The sequence below is a fragment of the Rhinolophus sinicus genome, chromosome 4 (genome assembly GCF_057876585.1).
Source record: "Rhinolophus sinicus isolate RSI-liver-muscle chromosome 4, RSI-T2T, whole genome shotgun sequence".
Taxonomy (NCBI): Eukaryota; Metazoa; Chordata; class Mammalia; order Chiroptera; family Rhinolophidae; genus Rhinolophus; species Rhinolophus sinicus.
Genome location: NC_142504.1, coordinates 89,894,378 through 89,912,895, shown reverse-complemented (window position 1 = coordinate 89,912,895; position 18,518 = coordinate 89,894,378). Strand labels below are relative to the sequence as shown.

General features: G+C 38.8%; 1 pseudogene across 1 annotated transcript; it reads right to left on the bottom strand.

The window, feature by feature from the left end:
- Positions 1-2,774: 2,774 nt before the first annotated feature.
- LOC148758417 (adenosylhomocysteinase pseudogene) lies at positions 2,775-12,981 on the bottom strand (annotated as a pseudogene). The gene is made up of 2 exons (XR_016021163.1): positions 11,587-12,981; positions 2,775-8,465 (listed from the first exon to the last, which is right to left on the bottom strand). The product of XR_016021163.1 is annotated as an adenosylhomocysteinase pseudogene (transcript).
- Between the last annotated feature and the right edge of the window lie 5,537 nt (positions 12,982-18,518).

Below are 18,518 nucleotides of genomic sequence, written 5' to 3'. Positions count from 1 at the left end.
GATGAGAAAACTAAGACTCTGAGAAGTTGCATCATGTATACGTAACCCCTTATTTCATATGAAAAAACGAGGATAATATCTACTACCTGAAATCACTTTGAGAGCATGTGTGAATGTACAACAAAGAGCTATAGAAAAGTAAATAGATAAGATGTTAGTTCTGTAGAAATTCCTAGGAAGGAGGCACGCTGAAGCTGTAATTAGTGTCTTAATGATGATTAATTGACAGCCAGTGAGAGGCTGGCCAGACAGGGCAGAGGAGAACTGAGCTAATATAGGCACTGTTCCTACCCATCGCGTAGTGCTGATGCCTTTGCTCTGAGACTATACATTTTCCTTCGTTCTTTTTTACCAGGGTCTAATCCGTCACACTAGATTATAGATGTTAGATTGTGTAAGACTCAGTGTCACTATCTTTCAGCATCCTTCTGCAGCGTTGCACAGCTGTGCAGTGCTCTCAATCCACTGATAGATGCTCTCTACCCAGCCCAGGACCACCGGTTGATACATAAAGATGATCCTTCCAAGGATTTAGAAGAAGTAACACCAAGTGGGTGTCAACGTGGGAAATAGCTTTCGGTCTTCTGACTGGAGTCTTCGGAACTTTCACATTTTCTCCTCTCGGTTGCACTGGTTTCTCTATTAGCGTTTTCTACCTCTAGAGATCTTACGGTGCATTACTTACTACGATTATGTCCTATAGTGACAACATATCTGACAATGTTTGCTGTAAATGTATCTTTCCTCATTGAAAATGAACTGATCTTAATTCACTTTTAAGAGCAGGGAGGAAATATGTCCATATGCATCGCAGTGGATACTGTGGTTCTGTGCTACGTGTCTCAGATCCTCCCATCCACTTTAATGAGTAAAACATTTTCTTCCAGGTTGTGGGAATGTGGCAGCTGACAGCTCTCAGGTGTATTGCTCTATGGGAATTACCTTGACTTGAAGAGAGTCACCTTGACCAAATTCACACCCTTTCCAAGAGCATCTTATATCCAGTGACCTGTCCCCACGAGTACATAAATTACTGGCTCTTTTGTCTCCATGTGGGAGAATATTGAAAGGCCATTCTAGGTCAAGAGTTCTCAGAACTGTCCTAATACCTTTGTTTTGTATGCGCTGAAGTTATCTTCATCCTCTACCCAATCCTGCATCTTTTAGTCTTTCACAAACATGCTCTCTGAGATACTGGAATTGAAATGTATTCAAGTCTGGGTTTGCTTTTCTTTCTTGGCAAACCTGATTCATCGCTTATATCTCAGGACTTGCTTCCATGTTGTTTTTAATGCAACGAGAGACTGTATCTTGAGTAATGCTGCATTAGACCAAAGGTGCCTCCTTATGGCAAAGAAGGTATGACAGTATACACATGACCATAGATGGGATCTGTTGGTCCTATCATATTCCCTGCCACCCAGAAGATGCCAGCGTGATAGAGAAAGTTGCAATCGAGGCACCAGTGAGGGAGAAATGCCATCTTCTAAGACACATCAAAGATCCCAATAGGTAATATAATGGGTTTGGGATCCAAGAAATGGAACTAGGGAGGACCCACTTACTATTAGTCTCAGTGACTCACTTGGGAAATTTGTTCTTCCCATCCCCAATATTTTGGGCTCTGAAAAATTAGACATCCTGGTTCCCAGAAAGAGATGTCTTTTAACTGGGGGAAAAGTGTGAATATTATGAAATTTAAGCTGTTTCTTCCACCCATCACTTCACCATCATTGTTCAAAGAGACCACAGGAAGGCAAGGCATGGGTTGGTTATGGACTCTGATCACCAGGAAGAGAAAGGCCTGCTGTTACATCATGCAGGCAGAGAAGAATGTGTTGGGTATCCCGGTCATTCACTTGGTAACTTCTTGGTATCACTTGGCTCAACTTAGATGAGCATCAGTTGTAGTCTTAAAACCAGCAGTCATGGGAGCTCTAGCTTATCTCACTAAACTTTATCTTGTGTTTCTACAGGAAAAGGGGTACATCATAATCCCAGAGCAGCTTATTATACAAAGTGTGTTTGAGTATAACAAGGGGTTAATTAGGGTAAATTATACTGGATGCTGTGGTGTGCTGCCCAAATCCATACTTGAGACAAAAGCATTAATTCCTCCAGATGCTGGGAGTGCTGGCTGTTGACAGCACTCAGCTTAGTAGCTCTCCTACAATTTGCCTCTGCTGAAGAGAACCACCTTACACTGTCTTCTCAGAGACATATCTAGTGACTGATTGATATACATTCCCCACAACTGTATCTCCTAAGAGCACTCCCCAATAAATCTGATGCATGCCAATCTTTGTCTCAGAGTTTGTTTGCAGAGAATCCTGACTCAACATAGTATATATCTCTACCTATTCAGGGAGACTTGAAACAAAGCAAACAAGCAAAAACACAATACCTTTGCCCTCCAAAAAGAAGCTTTAACACAGGAGGAGTTTCCAAGTATCTCTACTTTCCCAGAAGGAGAAATATTTGGGGAAGAGGATACTTCAGAAGAACATTAATTCATACTTTGCTATTCTAAGAGTAATCCGAGTACTAGCAGCACCAGCATTACCTGGGAGTTTGTCAGGTATGCAAACTTTTTAACCCCATCCCAGACCTTCTGATCTCAATATGCGGTTCATAAAATCTCCAGATGGCATGTGTGCATATTAAAGTTTGAGAAGGCTTTCTCTAGAATTGTGTTCTTTAAATTTTTTGAATTGCACATTTCTATCATTAAAAAGAAAATGAACATGTCCTCATAATATTTATATTTATATATATATAATTTTTGTTTATTAAAATCTTACTGGCATATTATATTAAGTGTGGTAACATGATACAAAACATATATATTTACTGTTTATAACTTTATTGTGTACAATTGTATAAATATGTCATAAACTAAATATAGAGACGAAAAAGAGGAAGAACAATTTCCATAGTTTCATTCCTCTCCTCAATAGAACATCACTCCACATTGGATTTGTGTTCCACGTGTTGGAGGTCGCCACTCTGTCTGTAGACACACCTCAGTCCTGTGCATTAGGTAGGGTTTTAGGAGCAAGATAAACGGGAATTTCAGAATTAGAAAAACTCAAGAATTGCTTTCTCTGTCAACAGGGAATGGAAATAAAATTAGAGTGGTTAGAATTGGTATAGAGTGGTGACAGCAACTAAAAATGCCACCATTTCAAATCGCCTCTCAGATTCACGAGACAGAGGAAACTTCTCCTTTATTCTCCAGTCTGTGTGATTTCAGTCCAAGATGTTCACGAAACTTGTCCATTTTTCACATGGGATGCTTCCTATTTGCAGGATTCTGATTGAATTTTCAGCTGCTGCTTAGCAGGTCATTTCATTTGTCAGGTAGACGAAGGTAATGAGAATTTATCAGCCCCCAGTTCAGATTCACAGCTGATCTGTCACCACGCATTTCTATAAATATTGCTCTTATTTACTCAGGATGCATTTCAAATTAGCAGGAGATTATACACACATATCCTTTATGCACATATATACATATACACATATTGTATTTATGTATATACATATATACATATTTTATACACACACATACATATTTTACATTCACACACATACATATCCAGACCAGGGTTATAACTCTATTGCTTATTTTTTTGGCATGCCAAGATGATCCAATATAGTGAAGCTGCAAGTGCCTGAATTGACATCGTCAATGATAATTGCATTAATGCTGAGGCTTGGGAGGTTGGTATGGAATCTGTTCAGGACCCGTGGTGTGGAAGCTGAGCTCCATTGTTACACAAAGAAGAAAGCACCCTATAATTTCACTGAAAGCAGAAGGGCAGCAAAATGATATTATTTAGAAAATGCTCAAAGTAATAGCCACTGTGTCAACTGCCTCATCAGCCTATCTGTCAGCAAGGGAATGTCGCATGAGAGTGTGGAAAAAAAAACGTTTCTCTCTACATGCAACACAATTAAAATATATGAGTGAGTCAGGAACAGGAGATCTTGGGAAGGAAAGCAAGTGGCTTTGTTTTCCAACAAAGGAAGTAAGGCAGGAACTGATACTGGCAGTATTCAAGATGGTTCAATATTCTGTGTGGTGGTCAGAGGACATTGTTCCAGAACATCTGAACAGGATGTCCCAGTGAGCAGTCACTGGTGAAACATCCCTTCAAACCAAGTTTTCATTCCAAACTCTAATAAGGGTGTGTGGATGGAACAAACTATTTTCATTCATAATGGCTCTTCAAGTTCACTCTTTGCCAGTCCTCCTCAACTCCATATATAGGAAATGGTAATGAACTTACAGAAAGAGAACTCATGAGAATAAAAATATAAAGCTATTAGCCAAATGTCCTTTCAGACCTGCTGTTCTGTTGACCGAAACAAATTATGCTGTCCCGGAGCTTGGCTACCTTGGTATAAAAGGGACTAGGATTGGGCCTGGGTCCTTTCTTAGTGCTGGAAGCTAGGGCTGTGCTGGTATTTCCTTCTTCACAGAGAGTTTAAAAAAATCAATTCCCAAATTGCTTCAAGGAATTTTTCTTTTGCTAACATCTATAGGATTAGGAAGGTAGGAGAAAGGAATAGCTTCATGACTTTGAACTAAAAAGAGCTGAACTTTGGATCTGTGAGTAGATTCCAACGTAACTAACACCCCTGCAAACCAAAGCATTCAAATACCTATAAGATGGGGCAAGGAACTTAGGGTATAAATGCACACAGATAACCACAAACTTTTTGTACAACACAAAACAGATCTTAAACAAACAAACTGAAAATTTCCACTTAAAATGGACATACAAATAAAATTCCAAAACCAAATTAAAAATTCAAACAGTGGAATGCCAGCCAGCACTAATATTACAAAAACATTCATCCCAGATTAAATGCATTTTACCATTTGACAAACACATTATTTCTTACTCTGCTGTTAGTCTGCTTTTAGTATGCTGAAGATGTTCAAAAGATAATGACAACATACCATTTCTTTTTAAAAATATTGGGAAAGCAAATGGACAGAAGAAAATAAGGTCTGAGGTATAGGAAAAAGAACCAATTAATAAGTTTGGAAATGAAAAATATTGTCATTTAAATAAAAATGCAACTGATGTAATAACTGTAGACTAGACTAGGCATAGTAGATGAGAAGGTCAGTGGTTTGGAAAAAAGTACTGAGAACGGCATTCAGCATGCAGGATAGAGAGAAATTGTTAAAGTCTGTAAAAGAGGCATTAAGGAGAAAATTTTCATGACTTAGGCATAGACAAAAGTTCTTAAACAAGACACCAACAGCACATTCCTTGAAGAAAAACAATAGATAAAATGGATTTCATTACATTTAAAGCTTCTGCTTTGGAAAAAAATTAAAAACACTAATATGAGAATGACAAAACAAATTAAAGACTAGTAGAAAATACCAGGGGTGCCAAAAAAATGTATACACATGACTTGTATTCATCTTCTGTTACAGGTATATATTGGTATGACAATTTTAATACAGTTGTTTTCCTTTCTTAAAATGTGTATACATTTTTTGACACCCTCTATATTTGCAAGTCTCATATGCAAAAAGGATTTGTATACAAAATACAGAAAGAACTCTGAAAATTTGACAGTAAGCAAAATAAATAAAATAAAATCTGGGTAAAAGTCTTAAATAGACCCTTCACCAAGGGATATATTCAAACCTCAAGAAACCACAGGAAAAGGTGTCAATCAATAACTGTTAGAGAAATGGCAATTAATACCATTGTGAGATAGCACTGCCCACCTATTAGGAAGGCTTACATGAAAAATACTGACAACAACAATAGCTGGAAAGAATGTGAAAAAACTGTCAACTGTCATATGTTGCTGGTGGGGATGCAATATAGTATATGACTCTAGAAAAACAGTTTAGTTAAAGTTCAACATATACTTATTGCATGATCCTGCTATCCACTCCAGAGTATTTCACCTAGAGAAATAATAACAGTGTATGAATATTTATAGCAGCAGTATTCATAATCACTAAAAACTAGAAACAACTCAAATATCCTTTAGTAAGTTAATGGATAACCCTACTATAGTATTATTACTTAAAAAAAGAACAAACTGTTGATATATTTAACAGCTTAGACACATCTCAAAGACATCACATTGAATGAAATAAGCCAATATCAAAAGGTTACATATCGTATAATTCCATTTATGTGACATTCTCAAAAGAAAAGACTATAGTAACAAAAAGAGTAATGGTTACCAGGAGTTACAGATTTGGAGAAGATCTAACTGCAAAGGAGATTTTTAGAGTGATATAACTATTCTGAATCCTGATTATGGTGGTGGCTATGCAAATCTACATATATTTTTAAGCACCAAAATTTTTATTTACCTACCCTCTTGCTCTCTTTTAACACTATAAGCGTTATATAAATATTTTAAACCAAATTAATCTTTCTGATCCAGGGTTGTGACAGGAACCACCATGTTACAAAGTGGTGGCAGATCTATGCCTGCTTTTAAGATTCTCTGGCCCCTCTCAACCTCTGGCTGTCACTTTTCTTATCCTTCCTTGGCTGTCCCCTAATACCATATTCTATAACCTCTATTGTTGTGAGGTTTCAGAGAATGCCCAGCACTAAGCCAGGCTCTCAGGAGCATTCAAACTCCAACAATTCCTCCCCGCCCATGGATATAGCTCCTTCTCATCTGTCATGAGCTGAGGAGCCAATGAACCTATAAACCAAGAACATAGGTATAACATACATAGGCCAGGTGAGAACCTAGATGGTAAAGTTCATGAGCTTTGTGACCACCACTGCCAACTTCCAGTCTAAGAAAGGACTGACTGAGTGAGCAGTTCCAAAACCCTGAGCTTATGGTTCCCTGTTGGTATCTCCCATGTACCTCCACTATGACCAGGGCTTGAGGAGAGGGCTTCTCAATCCCCCTGGCACAGTTGGAACACTATGAGAGATGCAGTGGAAACAAGCCAAAGACTGAATAACCAGCCCCAGGGAGCCACTGGAGGACATTAACAAATCATTCTCAAAGTTGGTACCATTTGCTCTTGAAGAGGAGAGATGGGACCTGAGCAAGGACAGCAGCTGGAAATCAAAAAGGGTTAAGCCTGGCTTGAAGGGGCCATCATGGGACATGCCCAAGTACGGGGCCTGCTTCTCGGTCATTTTGGTGAGCTTCATGTTCAGCTTGCCCAAGTTGGTTTCAGCTACTGCTTTGTCCAGCTTCCTGGGCAGGAAGCAGACCCCGATGGGGTACTTGTCCAGATGGACCCACAGTTCAATGTGCACTGGCACCTGTTTGGTGAAGGAGCTGCTCATTACAAAGCTGGGGTGACCCACGCAGCCCAGGTTGACCAGCCAGCCATCAGCCAGCAGGATGATGCAGCGCCCATTCTTCAGTCAATAGTGGTCCACCTGGAGCTTGATGTTCACCTTCTCCACCACGTTTCCATGCAACCACCTGACATGAATCTCTATATCAAAGTGTCCAACATTACACACAATAGCATATCCTTCATCTGTTCAAAGTGCCGGCAGAGGATAATGTCGATACAGCCCATGGTGGTGACAAAGATGCCGCCCTCCTGACCAGCCTCGTCCATGGTGGTCACATCATAGCCCTCCATGGAGGCCTGCAGACTGTTGATGGGGTCAATCTTGGTGATGATGACTCGAACCCTGAAACCCCTCAGGTCCTGGACATGGCCCTTGTCCACGTCACCATAGTCTGCTATCACTGCCACCTTGCCCGCAATCATCATGTCTGTGTCCTGCTTGATGCCATCTATAAGGGACTCCCAGCAGCCATAGAGGTTGTCAAACTTGCTCTTGGTGACAGAGTCATTGACATTGATGGCTGGCACCTTCAGGATCCCACTGGCAATCATCTTCTATAGAACGTGGACCCCTGTCATAGTCTCCTTAGCAATGCTTCTGATGCCTGACAGTAGTGGGTACTTGGTGTGGATAAGGTTGGTGAGGTCACCACCCTCCTCTAGAATCATCCCTGAAATACAGTGTCTGCACAGTGCACCACACGTACTCCTCATCTCTTTCACCCTTCCAGGCAGACACTGGAATGCCAGCTTTGGCAGTGACAGCGCTGCATGGTCCTGGGTGAAGAAGATGTTGCCGCTGGACCACTCCACCTCAGCAGCCACGGCTCTGAGGGTCTCCATGAGGAGATGTGCAGTCATCTCTTGATGGTCAGGTGCAGGTAGCCGGCGATGCGGCCACCCTTCAGTGGCTGGGAGGCCAGGTACATCTCCTGCATGCCCATCAGGCTTGGCATCTCATTCTCCATGATGTCCAGGGCCTTGCATCCCCAGGAGGCCAGGCTGATGTCAGCGACTTTCTAGGGCAGTTTGTCCCACATGCTGGCGGAGCCTCCGCACGCAGTGATAGACACAGGCGAAGGGAGCTAGGCCTCAGACTGGCAACAGGAATGGGGCAGGCAGCACCAGGACGGGCAATCTATCCATTGTTTAAAATCATATTATTGAATACCAAACAAAAAAAAGAAAAGAAAATCAATTTTATAGTATCTGTATTTGAAAAGTAAAGTGAAAAACTTAGCAAGTTTAATGTGATAGATGTGTATGTGTGCATATATCTGCAAGTGACAGATAAAGTATATGCATAGAACATCCAAAAGCACTGAACACCTATTCAGTCACAAAAAAAAGGCTAAAATTTTTCAAAGAATCAATAATATGCAAGTTACATCTTCTTTCCAAAAATCAACTTAATCCTAAATAACAAAAAGTACACTTTGAACAAAACATGTATTTGTATACTTAGAAATGAATTCCTACTTAACTTATGGGGTTTAAAAGGAAATGAAAATTATAAAGTACTTAGAAATGAATGACAACGTAAGCTTAACATATCTTCTAAATTGACTGAGGGTAAATGAATCACTTAAGCATTTAACTCTATTAACTAAGAATACGAAAAGGGCAAACTTAAGTGACCTAGAGAGAAGAAATAATAAGAATCTAAGAAACAATAGAGCACATCAGTAAACTCCAAAGCTCTTACTTTGAATTTTTTTTTAAAAATACACAAATCCTTAACAACAATGATGAAGTGGGAGAAAAGGAAAACAAAGGTACGAATATAAATATTGATATGAATAAATGGGACATAATTACATACAGCATATCAAGCTTTAAAACATAAGAGAACATTATTAAAAACATTACACACCTACATTTAAAAATTTAAATGAAATGAATAACTTTCTGAAAACATATGAAAATGCCACAATGACTCAAGAAGAAATGGAAACTCTTGATAAGTCAATCACAACCATTGAAATTAAGTGTAGCAATATATTTTCCCCAAAAAAAGTTAACAGTCCCAGATATTTTACAACTGTCACCAATTTGGTGTTTTAGGACACAAGTATGTATTGTGTTACTCTCTGTACTTTTCTGTTTGAAATATTTCAAAATTAAAGAAAATTAAATATAAATAAAGGCACTGAGATTGGAGCAGAAGATATGCATTCAGGTTCTGACTGTTTCTTGCACACAATGCTGTAAGATTTAACAAGTCTGAGTCCTGGTTTTCTTTTTCATGGTGAGGGGAATAAGGTAATATATATTAATGTGCTTAACACATACATGATACACATTGAGTGAATATTTCTAAATCTGATCTGATCACCTACACTCCAGAAGAATCTAGTAAATGGATCTTATTATAAGACACTAGCAAAGAGACAACCAGTATTATAAATGGTGCCAGTAATGTTTGCTTTTGAGTTTGTAAGACTACCAGCTGAGAACGACAGGTGGAGTATGAATGAAGCAAGATGAGAAATAGTTCCCTGTTCCTAGAATATAAGCAAATCATAAATTTTGAAACTGTGAAACTAAAATTTCAAAAATTTGTCATTATGTATGAGGTCTTGCAATTAAGTTCATGAACTCATCCTAGAACAAGTGCTACATACCTCACTGCTGAATATACTATGGTCACCTTCAAAGTACTCCCCTTGGAAAGCTAAGCACTGATGCCAGTGCCTAGTTCACCCGTCAAAGCAATTTTGGAACTCTTTTTCTGGAATGGCCATCAGAGCTGTCGTCATATTACACTTGATGTTCTGAATGTCATCCAAATGTCTTCCTTTCAGTATTTTCTTTATTGTCCAGTAAAGAAAGAAGTCATTGGGGGCCAGATCAGGTGAGTAGGGAGGGTGTTCCAATACAGCTATTTGTTTACTAGCTAAAATCTCCCTCACAAACAGTGCCATGTGAGCTGGTGCATTGTCGTGATGCAAGAGTCATGAATTGTTGGTGAAAAGTTCAGGTTGTTTTCATCTAACTTTTTCACGCAGCCTTTTCAGCACTTCCAAATAGTAAACTTGGTTAATTGTTTGTCCAGTTGATACAAATTCATAATGAATAATCCCTCTGATAGCAAAAGAGGTTAGCAACAACTTTGCAACAAAATTTGTGAACTTAATTGTCAGACCTCATGCATTAATAGCAATGAAATATTTAGAAAGTGGGATAATACTCATACCTTGGTCAGAATTTACTTGGATGTGTGGAACTTACTTCTTCATGTCACACTCTAAAAGATTAACTATAGTATGTTCAGATTGGAGAGCCCAAGATGCCACAAGAACTAAATAGCTTTTATCATGAGGACCCACAGAAAGAACTAGGAATTACAACGCGAAGAAAGGAAGCCCCAGGCAAGACATGACTGAATGGCTTCAAATATGTGAAGACAAGAAAGGTGGTAGGCCAAAGACTATGCGGTGGCACTGTGAGGAGATAGCAATTATGTCACTTTAGGTTTAGATCAGAGCTGTCCAAAGCAGGCATGGGTTCCCATGCCCTGCCATACATTTCCCCACCATGAGGTTTTCACACACAGGCCTGATAACTTCCTGAGAGGAAAGCTGTATGGGGATCAGGACAAGGTCCCACTCAAGCCTGACAAGGTATATTTCCAACCAGGTGCGTGTACCTGCAGCCCATTCCCTGTGTAGGTCAGAGGCCTTTGAGAATGTTGCAAAAGCAGGATTTTCACCGCCACGTCACTACACCGCACAGCCACAAATTGTTCCCTCAAGTTTCATGAGCCACTCTGCGAACCAAGCAGTCAATATAGGAAAGGACACTAGTAAATGTGATCATAACCCCCTCATCATGATTTAAAAATAATTTGATAGTTTCGGTCCTCTGACAATTGATCCCAAATATAATCCTCTGTGAATACAGATACAAAATGGTGTTTGAACCTCTCAGTGATGTGGACTTTCAGAAAACAATGCACAGCCAGGGATTTGTGATTTGTGATAATGAGCCCTCGGAGGTCTCTGAGACCTCTGTAGTAGTAGCGGAATGGAGCAGGTTTCACAGAGTGATGCTTGTGATGTAACAACTCGGTCTGCTACCACCATCAATGGCACAGCTGCCATCTGCAGGGTGTGGTGCTACCTTCACTGTTTACAATACCTCAGTCTTTCTAGCGTTTCTACAGAGAAGATGGTATTCCTTTTTTTTTTTTTTTTTTTTTTTTACAACTTACATTTAGCAGATGAAAAATCTTAGAAACAGACCAATTAAGTACTTACCTAAGGTCACACAACAGGTATGAGGTGACAGGGCCAAGATGGAATCCCAATGATCTAATTTCACTGTCCACACCAGTTCTTCTGTGAGCCACCAAAACATTGATTGGAGGAATTCACTCATTTGACAACTGTCTGTCTCTTGTGATATAAAGTATATGTGTAAATATTGTATCTATACATAGCTTACAATTTCTATTCATAGGGGCAAGTCTATACCGTGTACTTCTATGGCCTGGCCTATGGCCCAAAGTGAAAAGACAATTATAAACCAATATTTTGTTGATGTGAATTCTGTGCCTTTTCTTTATAGTGTTAGTAGACTTATCTTGCTAAGTTATGTTTCATTCTGGTATGATTCTATAAACACTTATGTAGGAATCAGTGGCATGGCAGATGTTGGTTTAGCAGCATCTTAGAACAAGAGATGCATGATGAAAACTATACTCCTCAAAGATTGTATACATGAGAATAAGTTATCTGAAGAGTCTCACGATATGTTGGAGACAGTAGTACATCCAGAACTGAGGCCCTGAACTCAGTGGCCCCTAAGATTTTCTCTAATTCTGCCTCTCTGCATTCAAAGATCCATCAACAGAGTCCATTCTTCATTATCCACAGCTGAGTGGCTGTATCTACAGCCTCTGGTGCAGAGTGTTTATTGCCTTCTCCTGACAGTATCCAGGTCCCGATTACAGTGTATAAATTTATATGACCCAGCACAGCATTTCTGTTCTCTCGCCACTTTTTTGATAATTTGAAGTGATGTTGGTGAGGAAAGACACAGCCTTTGCAAATGGCAGGAATCTGAGTGAATTCTATTTCTGACTCTCATGACCCATGTGACCTCACGTGGAATTGCTATAAAATCAGATGGTTCAAATCTGAGATGTTTTCTTTATTTGTTGTGAAAACTTGGGCTAATATTTATCTCTCTGAACCTCACTTTCCTCTCTTACAAGTGAGGATCATATTAATTTCATTAATTATACCATGGAACCAAATAAGATACCATACATAGTTTGTAGGACAGTGGCAAGCATGCTTTAACTGTTTGATAAATGGTAGCTTTTACTGTTAAAATGTATGTAAAGCACCTAACCCAAAGACCAACACTTAGTGAATACTCTGTCAACTTCCTTCTTAAGCATATCTTGAGTATTTTCCTGGCATTCAGGGTCTAATGCTGTACACTGTGATTGCTGCTTAAATGGGTTTCCATGGCCAGCCCCTGACTGGGTCAGCATTTCAGGCCTCCATTCTGCCCCAGCATTTCTCTAGCTCCATCTCCCATAGTGAGCTAGCAACTTAAAGGCATTCCAATATTTGAATCACAAGGAACCATACAAGACTCTTTCCATGCATTACCAGTTGCTGTTTTTTTTTGTTTTTTTTGTTTTTTTTGTTTTTTTTTTTTGGCTGATGTTGAGAAGATCTTGGAGTTCCATAACAAATTATCATGAGCGTGGTGGCTTAAAACGACATGCATTCTCTCACTGTTCTAGGACCAGAAGTCTGAAATCAAGGTGTTGGTAGGCCATGCTAACTCTGAAAGTTCTAGGGGGGATTCTAGAAATAAGGTCACATTCACACATTCTGGAATTTAGGAGGAGTACCCAACATTTTGGGGGTCACCAATCCACTCACCACACTAGAGAAAGGAATGAATGTAAGTCCACTCCATTTGGAGATTTGTACATTCCCTGAAGGCTTGGGTCTCCACCCCAAAAGAACATAGACTGCCAGCACACACCTAACTTTCTCACTCCTCAGGTTTGACTCTGTGGAAGAATCAGTCTTTGGAGGTACCATTTAAAGAGCACCATCACGGTATTAATTGACCTCTGGTTATTTTGATTTAGTTATTTATTTTTTTCTGTTAGAATACTTCACACAAGTGCTTGCTTTTCTGGTTTGAGGCTGTCTATCCTTGTTTGCCCATGCTCTAATCACCTGAAATAATTCCTTTCCTTATTCCTTACCTAGTATGTAAGTTCAGTTATCACATCCCCACCCACTGTCATCATTGCTCCAGGCTGGATGTATGAAGTTCTTTTAATAATCTTTCTCTGTAGGTCATATCCTCTAATCCTTTTATCATTTTTGGATCCTTTCCAATTTATCAATGTCCCTTCTAAAACCAGCAGCCAAAATGCTACAAGAAGTGTTGTGCACCTTGTTTTTAAGCAGAGAGATAACAGATATTCACAAAGTCAGGGGATTTTCAGAAACACATTCTGGAATTAAATCACATGTATTAAGTCAGCTTTCCCGGTGCTTGATGTACTCCTCCCCTGCTTCAGCAACTGCATTAATTTCTTCTAGCCATCAGGGGAGTTGGAGAAAATAGACAGTTCTGGGTGGATTAGTTATGTCTAAAAATAATAGTAGCTGCTATGTATCCCATGCTCACCGTGTGCCAGCACATGTTCTTTGCATGTCTTTGTTACCTCATTTAATTCTATATGTTCTCAATTGCACAGATGAGAAAATATCAGCTGAGAGAAAGCACTGATGCCTATACAAGTATTAAATCATGATGTTTAGATTCAATCCCTAATTTCGTTGCAGAGTCTGTGGTCTATGATATGCATCTCGGTAAAACAATGGGTCACATTTTAAACCTCTAGTGAAGCTCTAAGAAAACTCCATCATTTAAAAGATAATTCCCTAAATATTCAGTTCTCTGACTGGGTTCAGCTATTTTATTTTCTCCAAAATGATTTGCTTGTCTAGATTTGGCCTTTGAATCAAGACTAACCTTTCTAAAGGGTCATTACCTTAAAAGGTCATTTAATCTATACCCATGCCTTGGGGGTACCATTCAGGAAGGTAATTCCTCAGTGTCAATAAAGAGTTCTTTGCAACTTTAATTCTGTTCCTTTTCAAAATTGTTTTACGCAAGTGTGCCGCAGATCTGCTAACAACAGATTTTAATCAAGGCAGTAGCAAAACTCAGTCAACTATTCTACCCAGTCCCAATTCTACCTGCATCTCAGTTCTGCAGGTTTTACAGGGGGAAAAAAATAAGAAACTACAACTTTTGTTAAAGAAGATAAATCTTACAAAAGATACATCTCAGGTTCAAGAAAATACAGTTGGGAAATACTCAAGATAGTCTGTGATCTAGGGTGACACTTTGAGAAATAGACTGGAGGTTTGTAAACCTGTTTAATGGGAAATGCCTCAGAGGTTTAAAAATTGCATTCCCATAAGCCCATCCCAGACCAATTGGATCAGACTGGGGTCTGGGACTTGGTAGCTTAAAAATAAAGAAGCTTCAGATATTATTATCGATTGGAGTTGTGACTATAGACTATTGACAGAATATATTTTCAAAGAAAATATACTAATTTTATTAATAATAAGGATGATATCTTGATGCCATTTAGTGATTTCCAGTCTTCAAAGTAATTTTCCACCAACTATTTCATTTAAACTTTTGATTAACCCAAAACATTGTTTATGGACCAATTGCCATATTTAAGTAGCATATGATAAAACTAAAGCTCAGAGTACTACATCTCTATTCAGTCCCTACCCTAAGTCATATAGGTATTCAGTGGCAGAGATGGACTATATAGCTCAGGACTCTGAATACTTAGTCTGGGCCTTCTTCCCACACTAAGCTAGGCAGCCTTCACAGAGGAAAGATGTAAGCTAGTAAAGAGAACACTATTTGGGGAAAAACAAAGAAAACTGGATTGAGTTCCTGTCCTGCTTCTCATTTGTTACATCTTTCCAGGCCTTGTAGCGCTAATTCAAGAAGCTCTTGAATTAACACAACCCTAAGCCAAGCACTTCTTCTAAACTAATAACTGAGGAACCCTGGACAAGTTACTTAATTTCTCTGTGCCTTGACATCCTTACCTGGAAAATGCACTGTTGTGAAGGTTAAATATGTGAATATATTAGATAGATAGATAGATAGATAGATAGATAGATAGATAGATAGATAGATAGATAGATAGATACCTAGATCAGTTTCCGTAAAGCACTAAATGTTCCTTTAAGTGTAAGCTTAAGGAAATTAATCATATAAGTACACATTTTTTATTAGGCATTGATTTTTTTTTTTATAACGCTGACTCATAAGAGAAACTTAAACAGCAAGATCCTATATGATGGACAGTTTATAAACCAGAAGTTCTGATAGTAACGATTATTCCCCTACTTTTAGTAAAAAAGATGTTGAATGATATTCAGCATTTAGTGAGTATGTATTATGTGCCCAACACCACGCTGTCTAACATGCATTATCTCCTTTAATCCCCAACACAGCCCCGTGACCTGTGAACACTTTTTCATCCTCATTTTACAGATAAGGAAACTGAAGCTTAGGGAAGCTAAGTAAATTGTCCGAAGTCACAGAGCTGGTAAGTAGGGCGGCAAGGATTAGTTCACCGTCTAAACCACTACTCTACTGCTTCTGTATGTGCACTACCAGCAAAATTTCCAAATGAAAAAAGTTTATCTTTCATGCTTTCCACTTCTTTCTCTGAATCCTTCTCATCACCTCCAGTGCTTTCCATTCCTTCCGGAATGCTTCCCTCCACTCACACCCACCGGCAGTCTTTAGAACTATCTTTTAGCTACACAAATTCTTCATATAAACCCCCTTCTCATACCAGCCATTACTAGAATTGATCCATGTGCCCAAAATTACTTCCCCTTCACAATGAAATTGTCATTTTCTCTTCTCAGCCAGGTAATGAATGCAGAGAAGTCGGACTATGTCATTTACAGAGAGGAGTGTTTCGCAGTAAGAAAGATAATCTTTACATTTCTGAGGGAATTTATTTTCAAAAAAAGCATTGGTTAACTGAACCACATCTTTAGTTAGTGGAGTGTTAGATTATGAAAAGGTGAAATAGAGGATTTGGCCTGGACTAGGGAGATATTGCAAGCTAAAGCAGCCTACATAGCCCTTGACAGAACCTATAAGTACAGGTTTAAAAGGGAGGCCACAGCCGTATTCCAAGAATTCACACATTTGAAAGTGAAAAAGTGAATGTGCCCAACTAAGAGCAGTGTCTGGAGGACAAAGACACCCTTTCATCATTTTATGAAAAAAGCCACAATGTGATGGCAGGAGGGGTATTGCCTGTCCTTTCTCCGGAGCAGCCTGCCCAGACCCCTCCCCATTTTATTAAATCCAAGAAAGAAGCATTGTCCTTTGGTTGACAGTAAACTGCCATACAACATTGGCTTCCTCTTCCCCTAAAGCCAATGCTAAGGTGTTCTCTACAGCATGATATTTACTGACTAAAGAAGGATGACATTTCCAGGATAAAGCCAGCCAGTGCTGTGGTAGGATCAGCTGCCTAGAGACTCACTTCAGTTAGAAATGACTGTTTTTCCAGTTGTCTCATCACCAGTTTTTCTGCATAAAAGGTTTTTCTTTTTTGGAGAAATCTACAGATTCACTTTAAAGTGCCTCGTACCACACACACATAACAACCTGGCAGGGACCCTAAAGGAAAAATGAGAGGTTCTCCTATTTAATACAACATCCTTGGAGGTTTCAGAAGAAGGCAGAATCCTGGGTCTCTCCTACTCTCTGCACTCTGGCTATCTTTCAGAAATGAAGTTGAAAATCTCCTCTGTGAAGCCAGCTACGATCAAAGAGTCAAAGTTGGTTCTGATATCCAGAAGCTGATGTCTAGAAGTAAATGCAAAGAGAGATAACTAACAATCCAAACGTTAAGTCATGAAAGATAAAAACAAACTAGGTATAAAAAGGCAGAATATTCTGTTAAATACAGATAGTAACAACAGCAATAATACTACCTGGAATGTCCTCTGTGCTAAACAATGTATGTATGTGTGTGAGTGCATCGTGTATGCACGTGTGTATGTGTGAGTGTGCATGTTTTATGTATATATATGTATGTATGTATGTATGTTTTATGTATAAACATATATATATGAATGTGTGTTTTATGTATAAACATATATACATGAATGTGTGTTTTATGTATAAACATATATATATATATGAATGTGTGTGTGTATATATATATATATATATATATATATATATTTAATTAATCTCCTTAACTACAATATAAATTATTCATATTAGCACCTGAGGACATGAGGATTAGGGAGAACTTTCCCAAGGGCATTTAGCTAGTAAGTAAGTCATGAACAAATTCCCAGACCCAGCTCTATCAGACTCCAGAGCACATATTTTTAATCCCTGTAATACTGCCTTCTAATAGGAGAGTAAATGGAACAAGGGTTTAAAAGAAAAAAAAAAAATCACTAGAGGCTGCAATGATGTGTGGCAATCAAGAGCTTGAATTGGACAAGTCCTTGCAAAATGGGTAGGGTCAAGACCGAAAGGCAGCTGGAGGCCTGGCATTATGATGGATTAAATAGTGTGAACAAATATGCCCAGGGAGTGGGGGAGGAGGCAATGGGAAGATTTTGATTAGAGGATGATCTTCAGGTTGAGATTTCATCCAGCGGACATTAGGGAGTCATGGAATATTCTTGAGTAAGACACCCGGCACAGTATTTTTCCCTAATAGGAAATTGTCTCCTGAAGGCATCTTTTAAATGTGGTCATCTATTGTGGTTGTTTTAAAAACAAACTCACAGAGAAAGAGTCCTTATATTTTAAAAATATACATTGAAATATTTAAGGAAGAAATGGTACTATGCTTAGTGTTTGTTTTTATAAAAATTCACTGTGTCTATTGGGGGTAAGGAGGTGGAAGTGAAAACAAATTTGGCCACGTGCTAGAAATTGTTAAAACTGGTTCATGCGTACATGGAAGTTCATGCTCTACTTTTACATATTTGTTTAAATTTCCATAATAATAAATTAAATAAGACTCATTAGCAATTTAAGTACTGCTTTAAATCATGAGTATAAAGTAAAATAGAAAATAATACAGCTACCAGTGATTTTTGAGAGTTATCGTGAA